This window comes from Rhinolophus hipposideros (assembly GCF_964194185.1).
Source record: "Rhinolophus hipposideros genome assembly, chromosome: 23".
Classification (NCBI taxonomy): domain Eukaryota; kingdom Metazoa; phylum Chordata; class Mammalia; order Chiroptera; family Rhinolophidae; genus Rhinolophus; species Rhinolophus hipposideros.
Genome location: NC_138069.1, coordinates 22,201,712 through 22,217,178, shown reverse-complemented (window position 1 = coordinate 22,217,178; position 15,467 = coordinate 22,201,712). Strand labels below are relative to the sequence as shown.

Sequence of the window (15,467 nt, the reverse complement as noted above, 5' to 3'; positions counted from 1 at the left end):
TGTGGATTGGCATTTGAGTCTGAGAACTTGCCATAGACACCAGTAGCTGGAAGACATTCCAAAAAAGTACATTCCTGATGTAATCACAGGACAGACAGTGTTACTTTCACTTGAGACCTGTAGAAAAACATGTTTCAGGTATAGATCGGGAGCATTGTGCCTCTGAGTGTGATATAGTAGAATGCTGTGACAAAAGGGAGTTGTCAAATGCCTTGATGCAAACTCTAGTGAGATGTGACTTGAGTTGCAAAGATGTACTGTCACCCCAAACCCGGGAACTCCTTAAGGGTGGAATGTGTCTCACGCATAATCCCTGGCACGTGGTGGGTAAGTACTAAAGGGTGTTGAACAGCCAGTCGTTGCTGTTACTACGTGTATTCCCAAAAGGGCCGTGTTCTACTACACCTAGATATGCAAAGAGGCTCTGACTATTTAGCAATAAAACATTTTACACTCTCAATAGAAGCATCGTGGACTTTGTGATTTACCCAACACACTGATTTGGTTCAGAGTCTTAGGACTTTCACACAAATTTTTCAGGCTGGTGCCTTGTGTTTCTTTTTCCTCTAAAAGTTTGTGACATTATTTGTACAGTGAAAGCAGGGTGGAACCTAGAGAATCTCAATTTTATTTTTGATAATTGAAAGGTCATAGTGAGCATTATCGATGGTGAGAAGTTATGAAATTGTTTTGAGTTTCAGACACTGTATAAAACTGCATTAGTTGGTTAAAATGCACTTCTTTTGGGGTAACTCAGATATTATGATCCTTCAGATTTCTAGCTTTTCAACATTTATTTATAGCAGCATTGGATTCAAATGGCAGAATACAATTCAATTAAATGAACATTAGCCTCATGCGCTGTGGAATAATAGCACCGGATACAAGATAACATCACTCTCCAGAATCTTGTCTCTGGACTATTCTCTCTATCAGGTTTCTAACTTGATCCCATCACCACGTGTCATCCTCACCCACTCTCTCTCTCCCCACAATATTGGTAACATGCAAATGCCACAGACTTTCCACCTTCTTCCTCCTCGGTCCAGCTTCTGGGTGTCCATGGTCAAGGACACATATTAGGTTGCCATTTACAAATTGTGGTGCATGGATCACTAATAAAACATATTTTTAGGTGGTACATGAACATGGTTTTATATGCTTTGAAGATAAGAAAATGAGAGGAGGGAGAAGGTTGGAGAAGAGAGAAGATTCAAAAAATTTGAGCTGTTCTTGGAAAGGGTGAAACATCCAGTGGCATGGTGTCTGTAAAGGACTTTGAGAGTAGTTAGGTTGCAGGTTGCATATCTTTGTTTGTTTGTTTGTTTTTAATGTGTATGATGTATATGCTGACCACTCCCAGGATCCAGCTTTTCAGCAAAACTTTCCAACTTGGCTACGAATTGAGTGTTGAATGTCTGTTATGTGTGAAGGCATCATGAGCTACAAGCTTAACATGTATTATCTTATTTAATTTTTAAGACAATCCTATGAGGTACATGCTATTGTTATTTCCATTTCACAATGTGTGGTAACTAAGGCACAAAGAGGTCAAGTAACCTGCTCAACGTCATATAACCACACTGCCTCCTACTATACTACAAATATTTTATGTGACCGTGCATGTGTGTGTGAATGTGTATTGGTGAGATGGTTGACATTCCTGTCTGGGTAAATGTGATTTGGAAAAGAGAATGCATGTGTGAGAATGGACACCCAAAAGGCACAGGATGGCAGAAGACTACAAGTGCCTGGGGAAATTTCAGAAATCTGAGAGAAAGTTTTAGACCTGTCTGTGCTGTAGAATTGAGAGGCTCCAGTCAATTTTTTGCAGATATCAAGGGACAGAGAGGTCCTAATTGACATTTAGGGCTAAATAAAATGTCTTACATTTAAGTATTTTGTCAGACGATACTGGCCATTTCATTTTTCGTTTGTTTTGTTTCATTTAATTGAGTTTGCTAATTCCATTTGATCTTTATTATTATATAGCTATCAGTATTCTTGGCTACAAGCATCAGAAACTAACTTGCTAACATATTCAAAGGTAATTCGGAGAAGCTACAATGTGCAAGCTCAAAGAATTAAAGTGGAAATGCTGGAGGTTAAGACTTGGGTTTAGAAACTGATGCCCTAGGTATAAACAAGAACATTGGGAGTTCGAATAGAGCTCAGAAGTGGCCAACCAGAGGAAGAAGTGGACAGTACATTTCTGCATTGTGGACAATTTCTAGCCATTTCCTCTTTCTATATACTGCTCAAGAGTCAGAGTCCTGGGACATGACATCTGATTGGCCAAACCAAGTCATGTGACCACTTACTATCCAGCTTTCATAATGGGAGGCAGGTACTGCTTAGGAAGATGACATACAATGGAGGAAAGTTTAGTCCTCTAAAGAAATAGGTGCTTTTTAGGGAGGGGAAATGGAGGCCTGATAGAAAAATATGACCGATGTCGAACTCCATGTTTTTTGTAGCAGTTGGATTTATCTATGTTTTCAAATAATGTTGCTCTATGTATAAATAAAGGTAAGTTAGGGTTCCTTAATCTGTTTGCTATACTTTCACTAAGCACCAGAACTACATGCCAGGAAGTTAACATTAAGTGCCTATTCTTAAGGATCTCATGGTCTAGTTAGTAGATGATCAAACAAATAGAATTTAATACAATGACAAAAGAACCTTAATAGTGAGGTATACAGTGAGCTATGTTTTCAGTGAACTATAAGGTAGGACTGAAAAAAAAGAAGAAAAAAGAAAGAAAAAAGAAACACGAGGGCTTGGTTTTAGAAATATGAGAAGCATTTACCAGCATTTTTCCCTCAAGGGCGTCCATTGTAGAAAGTAGTCATTGTTGGATGGATTGACTTGTGATGAAAGCTGGCAGTGAATCAGGCCTGGTTGGAGAAGCAAGTTCCTGACAAGTTCTCTCCTTTGGTAAAGTGTCTCACAAACTCAGCAGTCAGCAGGCAGCTCTTTCCAGACAATTTGACACCCAGCTGATGTCGTTTGTTTGACTGTTTGCTTCTTGTTGGGGCTGTAGAGGAGACAGCTGTATTTTTGTGGTGGCTTTGGTGATTTTGCATAAGATAAGTCCTTGTAGAACATCATGTGCTTGTGTTTGGGCATTGAGCCTGGTGGTGGCTTACCCCAGTGCTGTACTGAAGCCCATACATATGGGCCTGAAACACTGTCTGACTTCAGACGTAGCCCATACGTTTTGTTTTGTTTCTTTTAACTACCAGATTCTTTCCACTGATGTGTAAGTTTTCTCAGTTCAAGTAAGATTCCCTAAGGCAGTCCAGGTCTCCGTCCTTTTCTCCCTGCTGTTTATAACAGTTAAAACGTTTCTGCTCTCTAAGAATTTTTTCTATCAATTTCTAGTTCCGGAAGGTACAGGTTTAGGCAGGAGATGAGTAAGTGAATGCAAGTCCAAATATATACAGACTTCCATTTTGAAGATTTCTCAGGATAATGACCCTAGACTCTGAAGGAAGAAACAAGTTTAATTCATATCTTAATTCTTTTTAGTTGTGGTTTCCTTCTGCCCTTCCTCATCTCCTTGCCCCATGGACTCACCATACTTTCCTGCTGCACCGCCTGTCTTTTTTTTTTTTAACAATTATTTTATTTTTCAATTAGAGTTGACATACAATATTATATTAGTTTCAGGTATACACCATAGTTATTAGATAGTTATATAACTTACGAAGTGATCACCCAGATAAATCTAGTACCCATCTGACACCATCTATAGTTATTACAATATTATTAACTACATTTCTTATGCTATGTTTTATATCCCCATGACTATTTTGTAACTACTAATTTGTACTTAATCCCTTCCCCTTTCTTGCTCACTCCCCCAACCTCCCTCTCAGCTGGCAACATTTTAAAAAGATTTTTATTAAAATATAGCTAACATGCAATATTATATTAGTTTCAGGTGTACACCATAGTTTTTCAACATTTATATACCTAAAGAAGTGATCACCAGAAGTCCAGCAACCATCTGATACCATACCATGCTACAATATTATTGACTATATTACCTATTCTGTACCTTACTTACATCAGGTGTACAGCATAGTGGTTAGACATGTATACAATTTAAGAGTGATCCCCCTAACTAGGTGGGTGGGGCTGGTCTCAGAATTACCAGGGCAGGACCAATGAACAATGTTAGGCTGATGGAGACTCAGATGTAGCTTTTGCATGCATCTGCGCTCTGGGCAGGGGCAGAGCTCAACAAAGAAACCATAGCTTTCGCCAGCTCCTCCGTCTGGAAGAAAGCTGCCCCTCCAGCTCTCATCCTGAAGCCACACAACTCGGGTCCTCTCCACATGTTCCTTTCACCTTTTGAGCTGCTGCCCCATTGCTGGAGCTCAGAGTGAGTCCGTCAGCGAGTAAGTCCATGGTGGGGGCCCTTTAAGAGGAGTGCGTGGGAGTGCAGCCACCCTCTGTCTCATTCAGCCACAATCTCTGCTGGTTTTCACAGCCAGAAATTATGGGGACTTCTCTCCCTGGCACTGGAACCCTGGGCTGGGGAGGGGCCTGGACCTCTCTCTCCTCCGGGAGGACCTCTGCAGCCATGATATCCCTCTCGATTTTTAATGGTCACATGTGTGTGTGGAACCAACCCGTTCCACATCTCTGACCCTTCTGCCAGTCTCGAGGTGACTTCTTCTGTTTGTCCTTTGTTATAGGGCTTTGGTTCAGCAAGACTTCAGGAGATTCTCAATAATGGTTCTTTTGTAGTTTAGTTGTAATTTTGATATGGCTGTGGGAGAAGGTAAGCACAGTGTTTACCTACTCCACATTTTGACTGGATCCCCAGCTGGCAACATTTTGATGGTTGCACTGCCTGTCTTTAATAAGAACATCTTGGTTTAAGATCTGTTTCTCCTCTACAGAATAACTGTTGTGCTTTCTCATTCATGTTTCACATTAGCAACCAGAAAAGTGTCTTATAAGAATGATGAATCACATAAATGGTAGCCTTCTCCTCTCTTTGCTAGGGTTTCTGGGAAACTCAGAGCCTAATTTATAATTACAACACAGCAAGTACAAAAGATCTTCAGGCACCTACACTGTTTCTGACAAGCCTGTATTTTCATTTTCCATCTCTTTTTGTCACTTCATCTTGTTTCCTTTGCTTTGTTAGCAATATCTTATATTGTTTATTTTTGTAAGCCTCTTTAAAGAAGGAAGGACAGACGTGAGTAGGAAAGGGAGAAAGGAATTCAAGAAGGAAACAGTTTTCCAGAGGGAGAATCTTCTTCTATTGGTAGGACTTGGTGCCATGTGCTGGGAAGCCACTAAACCATTTTTGAACATAATATCAAAAAGGCAAGCTTTTGTATAAAACACAGAAAAGCTGAATAAATACCAAAAGTTGCATACTTTATATAAAATACATACTCTTGATGAAAATGCAGTCACCTGCTGTTCACATGTGACACCCTTAATTAAAAACCGTAACAAAGGTGGGCAGCGGACTTTGAATTAATTACGCAGTTGCTTTAATTCTGTCAAGGCACTAAGCTGAAATTCATTACTTCAAATCAAGACATTGAAATAACTGGATTATTTGTATGATTACAAGAATTAATTGAAATGATCCGATTTTAGCAAAGAGCAAAGGAGCAATTTTTTAAATAAGGCAGTTGATTCTGGGTTTGATTTTTAATACTGGTGACAATACATATGTTAGGTTAGTGCAAAAGTAATTGTGGTTTAAAAGTTTAAAAATAATTGCAAAAACTGCCATTACTTTGGCACCAATCTAATATTTTACTAACGTCTGAGTTGGAATTTTTAATGCTAAATATCCTAAAGCCTTGAAATATTTCAGAGTTTTAAATCAGTGTCTGCCCTAAAGACTTATCAATATGTAATTGATATGCAACCAGAGTTAATTCATGTTTGTAACCTGCCAATTGGAACTCTGAATATGTGCAACTTCAAGGCAATGAAATGTTTTTGCAGGAAATTTCTCTTCAGGCTTTGAAATTGTGACATGCATTAGCATATAAGGAGAAAGTGAGTGGGTAGTTTAAAAGGGGTTATTTTTATGTTGCTTCAGAAATGTAAATGAGAATAATATTCAATTGTATTTCTTGACTGATAAAATGGTGATAATTCAGTTAGTCTTTTGATTAGATCAGGAGCTCAGTGAATATGAACTGGAACTCACCCTCTGGTGAAAAACCCCTGTGGTTCATGGGGTCACAGGGGACCTCCAGTTAGAGACCTCGAGGACCATCAGAGGGAGGAGGATACTTCTACATTTCTAACGCAATGGTCTTTTGCACTGTATGACATTTGCTGGTTGTGGAATGAAACTAGTAATCTTCTACATGCATGTCACACTTTGCAGCTTCTAAAGTAAATATACCACAGTGATTTTAACTAACAACACCACAGGACGCTGGAAGAGTGGGGTTTTGTGTTCAAGTCTTGGCTTTCCCACTTGAACTAATTATTTAATCTCTCTAAGCCTTTCGTGTTGGCATCTGAAAATGGGGTTTTTGTAAGGATTCATAAGTAACATAGGTAAAACTCTTAGCATAGCATCTCCTACATAGTACTCATTGAACAAATGGTAAATATGCTGCCATTTGTCATCACAATAATCATGAGATGTAGGCTTTTATAACCTCTAGGACTGCTAGTCAATGACTACACTCTGTATATTTTTTGATTGCTTAAATTTGGTATCCCTTTAATTGGCTGACTTTATGAATCAGTTCTTAATTTCTTTGACTGTTTGTTTCTGATTGTATCCATTCTCTGGTGGGGAAATTGAGGCTTTCCAAGGTGATAAAAGACCTCAATATTGGGTCTTGTAAGTAACGTAATTGGGATAAGACCTCTCTTCTATACCCTATTCAGTCCTGTTTTCTCTTCACTCTGTAGCTTCCATGAACTTGGGCACATTCCTGTTTGGGAATTGGAGGGTCTAGGATTCAGTCCTGTTTCTTTTTAACTCCTAGTCTTGTGTGCTGTTCACTACAGTCAGCTCTCCTTTATATGCCATGAACCTCTTGATTGATGACCTCTGTTTAGAGGACAATAACTCTGACTTGTTTCTTTCTGCTTGTGTATCTGTCAATGACCAGTTGGGAAAATGGAGAACTGTTGTATATATCTCAAGCAGGGAATTGGTCACAAAGCTAGCTTCTTGGAAGGGCAGGAAGAAGGGGATGTTAACCAGAGGTCAGAAAGCTTCATGAGCCCCACCTCTGCCATTGGTCTGCTGGGAGCACTGCTGCCGTCATATCTGGTGCCTATGGAACCATCTGCGGCTATACTCACCGCTGACGGCACCTCTGGACGATGGGGGAAAATGGTTCCTGTTTTCTTTCTTGCAGTCCAGTTTCCTTTTCTGAACCTCCCATTTGGGAAACAACCAGAAGCCAGTGGACAACGAAGTATGGTTTTCAGGCTTCTACCCTCTCCCATGGAAATTAGTGCCTGAAAGAGTGATAAATAACAAGTATATCTTCTTCCCTGTAATCTAGCTTTCTTTTGGAACTTACAGCGCTGGAACTTGATGCATTGGGCTTCACAAGCCTGCAAGGTCACATGTGATCACATTAATATAAACATCTGAATCTCTGTATCTGATTCTCCATCTGCTTGACTTCAGGAAGCTATGTTTTGTCCCGTTCACCTTGTCTAAGTGTTTTTGGGCATTCGATTATTACTTAAAGTGAGTGCTTGTAAGTGTCTCTGAATTTGTTCTATTTCTCGAGCTAAATTTTGGCAGCCTCCAGCTCTAACCGTTCCACGGAGGTGCTACTCTGAATCTATCCTGATGAATGACCAGTCCTCAGGACTCAAAGATTGCACCTGATTCTAGTAAAACAGGAGCCTCTTGATACTGAAAAAAATCTACATTATTGACATGTGAAGTGAGAAGGATATACATTTTGTGTAATACTTGATCAAAGTGAGTCCCCTACTGAAATTGCTCGAGACAGAAGTGTTTTCAGAAACCAGCAATGCAGCATTTCCAAATCTCAGACCTCATCTTTTTCAGGGGTGCACAGAAGGGTTGGGTCCCGATGACTGTTGGTTTCAACTGTTACATGTTTACAATTACCACTCACATGCATCATTCTAAGTCTCTTGCCCAGTCAACTCTGTTGTATCAGGTTTTTTGCTTATGATACGTTGTCATCCCTCACTGCAGCTTGGTTCTTTGGGAGTCCTGCCAGCCATCACTAAGCTTTATTTAAATCTCAAATTTCCATAAGATTTTTCTAGATGGTTTCTCAGGACCTGTGCAAATCAGTAGATGCAAACAGCTATGCGGGGCTTGAGTATTGCCTAATTTTACAAAATATTTTACAAGATCTGTTTGATTCTCAGCTCCAGTTCAGTCAGAATTGCATCTGTGTTTGATAGGATTAGAGCATGGTCTGTATTGTCAGGGCACCAGGATTCCCTAAAAAACAGGGTCTTCTTGTCCCTCTTTAGAAGAATTAGCTGTTATGAAATTCAAGAATCATATGACTGATGCTGAGAATTATGTGAAATCTCTTACAAACTCCTTTCCATAATCTGGAGCCTTGTTTTGGGCTTATACCTTCTTGAAGTCTCACAAAGCACAGTACACAAGAGAAATACAAAGTGTTTCAGAGAGGTTAAGTGGTTTTTCCACAGCTAACAGATGATTAATCTGAGGAGAAAACCCAAGTGCTTGCTTCTGAAGTCACTGTTTTTTCCCCAAATTATTTTCTAACTATCCAAAGGCAGCAAACTATTTCCTAAAGGGTATATAATTTAGATTAAAATGTTACTTGATTCAACATGTCTAAATCTGAAACATGGATTTAGACAGAACTGGGAAAATATTAAATCACTTCTTATTCGTTGCCTTGGTCCTTTATAACAATAGTTTGCTATGGTTCCGATGTTCCTAAGCACGTGGCCTGTGTGATCACCTTTAATCCTGACCACTCTGTGAGTTCCTTACTCTTAAGGGCTGAATGTTTGTGGGGCCTTGTCAATGGGATTAGCACTTTCATAAAGAGACCAAAAGAGCTCTTTGCTCTCCACCGTGTGAAGACACAATGAGAAAATGGCTATACGCACACCAGGAAGTGGACTCTCACCAGATACCAGGTCTGCTGGCACCTTGATCTTGAACTTCCCTATCTACAGAACTGTGAGAAATAAATGTTTAAGCTGCCCAGTCTATGGTAATTTGTTGAAGCAGCCCAAACTGACCAAGACACTCACTGATAGTGTCCTTGTTATTACATGGAAAATGACCAAGGCTGAGAGGGATCATTATTTTGTGCAAAGTCACATTTCGAGGGGTGAAGAGGTGCAGCCAGTATTTTCACCCAAATTTACTCGATGTGGGAGTCTATCCTTTGTGCTTCTCGGTTTGCTTGTGCAGAGATTTCTGTGTGGCCGAGGGTCTGTCATTAGACGTTTCTAGACTTGGGTTTCCAAACTGAAGGCCTGGCAGTTACATTTGCAGGGCCTGTCCCTGTCCAGGTTTTTAAAACTTGACTTAAATGCCTTCAGGGAGGCTGGGAAGTCTCCAATTTGCCAGAGTAATAACGATTCCTGCTGTCTGAAAAGAAGCCATTGGAACTATTATATTTCCTTCCACAGCCACAGTGTCCAGTTGTCAGGGAGTTCTGCCTGCCTGCCAGGCCCTTGAGGCTTTTTATTTTATCACTTAAACTTGGAAAACAGTGGTAAGAATTATCTCCAATTTTATAGACCATACAATGACATTTAGTCCCTTCCATTTTCTCCATGGAAATTTGTTTTATTACCATTTAGCAAATAGGGTTGTGTTGAATTTAAGAACTTTTTTCAATTAAGGAATTAGAACAGGTTTCTAAATAAATACCTGTTAAATGATTACCATTTTATCAGTCAGGTAATGATGTTCAGGCAGTGTTCTTATTTGCATTTCTAAAGAACTGTAAGAATAATCTTTCCCCCCCCTCTTCCCACTCACTTGTTCCTTAACTTATTATGGCTTTATTAATTTCACTGCTTGCAAAAGGTTTTATACAAAGTACTCGTTTTTGAATGTTCAGTATTATCATGCCTTTATGCATGTCAGATATAGATGCATATTTATTATAAGATCTCACTATCAACAGTGTAACTGACATTTTTAGCCTTACCTTATCTCAAGTATCACCGATCTTCATTATTTATAATTATTGCAGTCCAAACTCTCAAAAGTTGAGTTCCAGAAAAATGTGTGTGTAGATATATAAAACTAGGAAGTCATTTCTCAGCATTCAAATATGTTAGTAATAGTAAATGAAGGAAACTAGGTATGGAAGGTCCAGAAATGCGATAGAAGAGGGAAAAATCATGTCAGGTATTTAAGGAGAATGACTCTGGCTGAGCCCAGGTTGAATTACAGTGATGACAAGTGTTAGGGGTTCGGGGACTCAGGAGACTGTTACATTTGTTCACGGAGGAAGGATAATGGCCAGAACTAAGACTGAGGGAGTGGGGATAGAGGAAGAGGAAACAGGTTCTAGAGGAAGTAGAATTCATCATAGAAGGTGAATAATTACATGAGAAGGAAGAGGAAGACATTTTGAAGGTTATCATGGAGAAGGAGTAGGGCTCATGGGAGCTTAGTTTGGAGCTGGTTGAGATGGAGAAAACTGTGAGACATTTGGTGATAAACATCTAATAGAAAGTTGGTTAAATTGGTGCGAAACTCAGTGGGGAACTGTTTTGGGGAAGATTCTGATCCCATCTGGTGCATGAATAGAATAAACTAGAAATTGGTTCCCCCAAAGCTTTAATGATCTTCTAGACAAGGGAGAGATGAATAGCTCTCCAAATATTAATATCAAGGAGATTGCCTGAGTATGAAGCGTCTTCCTTCTTGGGACTTCAGGAAACATTTCATTCTTTTAACTTGCAAGTATTAAGGAAGTGTTGTTCAATTCAGATGTGTGTAAAAGTTAGAACTATGACCTTTTGACCTCCTACACTCAGAGAGTTTATGGGAGCAAGCCACCTGTTGTCTATCTTTAGGGAATCTGGAATTAGTGAATTATTTTCTTTGGACTTCATTTGTAGTCAGTGTGATTGTGAAAATCGAGTCTAATATTTTTTTCATAGTAAATAAATTCTTTATGACTCATGAGGGTTATGATGTAAGACATGGACAAGTGTTTGGAAAATAGTGCATTGATTTAGTGTGAGTTGTGACAAGCTATGATCATTAAGAATTTCAACGAATTTAGTACGTTCGTAGATGATAAGATAAAATCCTTTCCCTAAAAAGGAGTGTTTTGATAGCTTGTTCTGGGATTGAACTGAATTTTGCCATTGCACCACTGACAGGAGTTTTGAAACACAAATTGAGTTGCCCCAAGAATCCTGAGAATCAGGAATATTGTGGGGCCGATTTCTGTTTTAACTTCAAACATGTTATTTTCTGTGCTTGTGTTGTGGATGGATGAGCATCATGCAGTTTAAAACCCCTAACTGACAGGGAGAAGCATTGGCCAAACAGTCTTCTATGTTAAGAGATTGTATAGGCCTCTCAGGTCAGTTTTCTGGACAGTCAGCCTGGAGTCAAAGTTATGACTTTGTACACTAGTGAAAGAGGAATTGGCTGTGGGGCTTGGAATCCAGGATTAGGGGAGCAAAATCAGAAGAAAGATTCAATCCACTTCAGAAAAAAAGAAAAACAAAAACCAATTTTACTTCTGAGACCCTCCCTCACTTTAATTGTTTGCAGGAACGTTGATGCTGCTTATTAAGAACACGGAAGTTGAAAGGTATTTAAAATATCTCATGTAGTCAAAAAAACCCTAAGCAGTTAGTCATATTCTTTTAAAAAACTATAATTCATATTTAACCAATTGTGGCATAGTTCTATCTAATTATGTTTAACTGAGGTTTTACTCTGTGGAAAAAAAGAAATAACTAGTAACCTTTTTGCACCAGCTTAATTTAGCACAGTTTTATTTAGAATTATGTAACCTTTACTCTGCCACCCTCTCCTGCCCTTCTTGTCACTGCTGTCATTCGCCCTCACCATGTCTTTTCCGAGTGATTAGCATCATTACCAAACTCCTTTCCTGACTATGGCTGTTTCAACTCCACTTCATTCAGCAGCCAGATGACGGACCCTCTTTCTATAGCTGAAGTCCGATCATGCCCATCCCCTTTTTTCTGTCAACTTCCTCCTCACACTTCAAATCAGAACTCATCTACCTCCTACTGAACCCCAAGCCTTCCCCACCGCCCCTCTATGCTTTCAGGGCTCTGTGTACAAATTGCTGTTTTCCGTTATTTATAATTGTCAGAGATGTTTGCAACTATTTATTTAATATGTCTACCTCCTGTGCTGGACTTCCTGTGCCCAGATTTTAGCACACTGTCTGCCATATTATAGTGTCGGAGAAATTAACTAAAATTGAGAAAGCCTTTATAGTTCACTTTACAATCCTTTAGGCACACTCTCATCATCAGTGAAGGCCTGTCATAGATAGGTTTGTACAAATGGATATTAACAGTCATCACTATCCCCACCACCCCAAACACTGAATTTCACTTGCAACCATGGATTCTGAGGCTGTGGGATTTGGAGAGGAGATGGGAGGAGGGAAGGACCACCAGTTCTTTACTGGGAGTTGAAAGGCCTCTGCTGTGGGAGTGTACAGATTTCATGGCAGGGGACTTCTGGTGCCAGGGTTGGTGCTCCCTTTATTTTGTAACCCCTCCCTGGGATGGACTCCTTTGCGGTGCTGCCATCCCCACCACCTTTCCCGAGATTTCTAGCTAGCACGTATTGAGCACTCAATCGTGTAGGTCCTGTGTTCAGCCCCTTGTAAGTGTTTTCTCCTTCGTTCCACATAGCAGTTCTATGAAAGGGGTGCTCTTATCATCTGCATTTTATAGTTAGTAACACTGAGAAGGAGTAATTAACTTGCTGATTCATATAGCTAATACATGATGGAGCCAAGGATCCAAATTTAGGAGGTGTGACTGCTGACCACTGACTGCAGCTGCCTCGGTACCACTAGACCACATACTGCAAACACTGGTGTCATTACACCAAGTCCATAGACCACCACTACTCATCTCACTTCTACAGCTCCTACTACCACTCCAACTATTACTGTGAATTCTGTTATTTGTCCTCTCTGTACTACCTCAACAGTACCTTGTGTCACAGAGGCGGCAATAGAAAGAGCCCACTCTAAGAAAGCCGGTGTCATCCCGGCGAGAGGAGCCTGTGTGTTCTGTGGCCCCTCAGAGATCAGGCCCTTTTCAACAGACTTTCTGTTTCGCTTTGACTGTTTCATTTGTCAGGAATTCTCCCTCATCTCTAATCAGAACTCTCTAATCAGAAGCTACCCCTGTCCTCTTTTTCCATCCTCAGAGGTGGCTGAGATCAGCTGGGGACCTAGAAGGTTACACAGTAATGGTCCTAAGAGGCCTTGAGAGAGTTAAAGCCTCTGTCACGTATCAGAATCCCCACTGCAATGTCCTAGAAACTAACCACCTGCTTCTGCTTGAAAATTCCAGTCTTTTTAAAAAGTCATGTCCAGGGAATTGGTTAAATTGGACTTAATAATCAATTTAGTCCAGATTATTAGGTATTTCAGTGAAAAAAGCAACCACGGTGAGTGTGTCATATTATACAACATTTCTCTAGTCAGATCTGGCAATAGATTTTATCTTGTAGACTAAATTCGCCCTCTGCCCCTTTACTCGTTCTCTCATTTTCTGTGCCATTGTTTTTCATTTGTCCAGTTACTGTCCCCATCACTCCCCACAGAGTAGGCATTGTCTGTACCTGCCTCCTGGGAGGAGGTTGAGTCACTAACTCCAGACTGGCTGGATGCCTTTGCTTAAGACAACTTCAGATGGCCAGTACTTTCCTACCTCGTTGAAAGGCACTGGGGTGCCAGGAGCTCATTTCTATCTCCAGCTCTGGATGTTTCCCAAGCAGATCACTGTGGTTTAAGAATGACTGAGGCCTTTTCTTCCCATCACTCTTTCCTGTTCCCTGCTGTCTTTTCCTCTCCTCCTCTTCCTCTCCTCCTCTTCCTCTCCTACATTATGTTACTGACCTGTCATCTTGCATCCCACTTCCCCTTTCTCCCATTCTCTTTCTCTCTTGCCTTTCCACTCTGCCTAACATTCCCTGCTTTCATCCACAACCCCATGTTTTTCTACTCTTTTTTTTTTTTCTCTCTCTCAACATCTTTATCTCTCCCAATCCCTCACTTGGTTCATTGGCAAACATTTCCCTTTTGTTGCACAAATAGACTTTTAAGGAACACTTGCATACACATTGGTAAGTGTTCACCGACTGTCTACATGTTGTGTGGCTGTGTGTGGTTAAAAAAAGTATGAGATAACAGTTCTGGCTAGTGATGAGACCTCATATGAATAACTTATGTACATGATATTTCAAAGTGTATAATATGCTTTTACATGCATTGTTATCTAATTCTCGCAGCATCCATCAAATAGAACAAGCATTACTAACCTAACTTACAGAGAAAAGAAATGAAAACTTGAAAGGTTTTTGCACTTGAAGTCACACTACTGGTATATGACAGAACCAATATTAGAATCCAGATGTTTTGATTCTTAGTCCAGTGGTTGTTCACTATACATGTGGCAATGAGTGAAAACAACTCATTATAAGTATTATAAGTATGTCTCAACATGGTAACAGTGGTTGCTGTAAGATGCTAAAATGTGGGTAGAAAGCCATGATGATTTTATGATGTTTGGCTTAGGTTGAGATACTTGGAAAGGTTAACTGAAGTTTGGTGTCTAGGGGAGGAGAATTCTGTATGCTTCTAGGTTGTTTAGCTGGTTTAATAACAAAATTAATGTTAAGACAGATTAATAGGGGAAAAACCAATTTAATTATGTATATGTGGGGGTCCCACAAAGACAATGAGACCTAAGGAAAAGTCGGGCAGTTGAGGCTTACATACCATCCAGACCTAAGGAATGAGATAGGGGGCTGGGACTTCAAAGGGGAGGAGGGTATTTTATAGGACAATAAGGGCAGATGTTTAATAACTAGATGTTTGTCCTACTGTACAGATAGGTCATTCAGGTAAAAAGTTATTTCTGGTTATAGCTCTCTTTCTGGGCCCCCTGTCTAAATTCTTTTAGATGATTAAGGAGAGGTAAAAGTTTTTCTTGAGTCTTCTGGGTCTTGATTGTTTTCAACTTCAAATAATCCATCTGCCAAAGGGGCACATTTTAGGGAGGCTCATCCTGACCCTGTGAGGTGAGAAGTGGCTCAGATCTGAAAACACATTTATCCATTAGGATAGGGTTGGTTTTGGGGGAACATAACAGGTACACGATGGAAAGACTAGTGCATAAAGTGAAGTGATAACAAGCAGCAAATCCAGCAAATGGAAATATTCAGACCACAGCAATGAGGAATCTGGCAGTTAATTATTTTAAACCATGTA

At 40.0% G+C, this 15,467-nt stretch overlaps 1 protein-coding gene across 5 annotated transcripts in view; it reads left to right on the top strand.

Moving 5' to 3' along the window:
• Positions 1 to 15,467, top strand: part of HTR4 (5-hydroxytryptamine receptor 4) — a 160,674-nt gene that overhangs the window by 28,788 nt on the left and 116,419 nt on the right. The gene's annotated exons all lie outside the window — the stretch shown is intronic.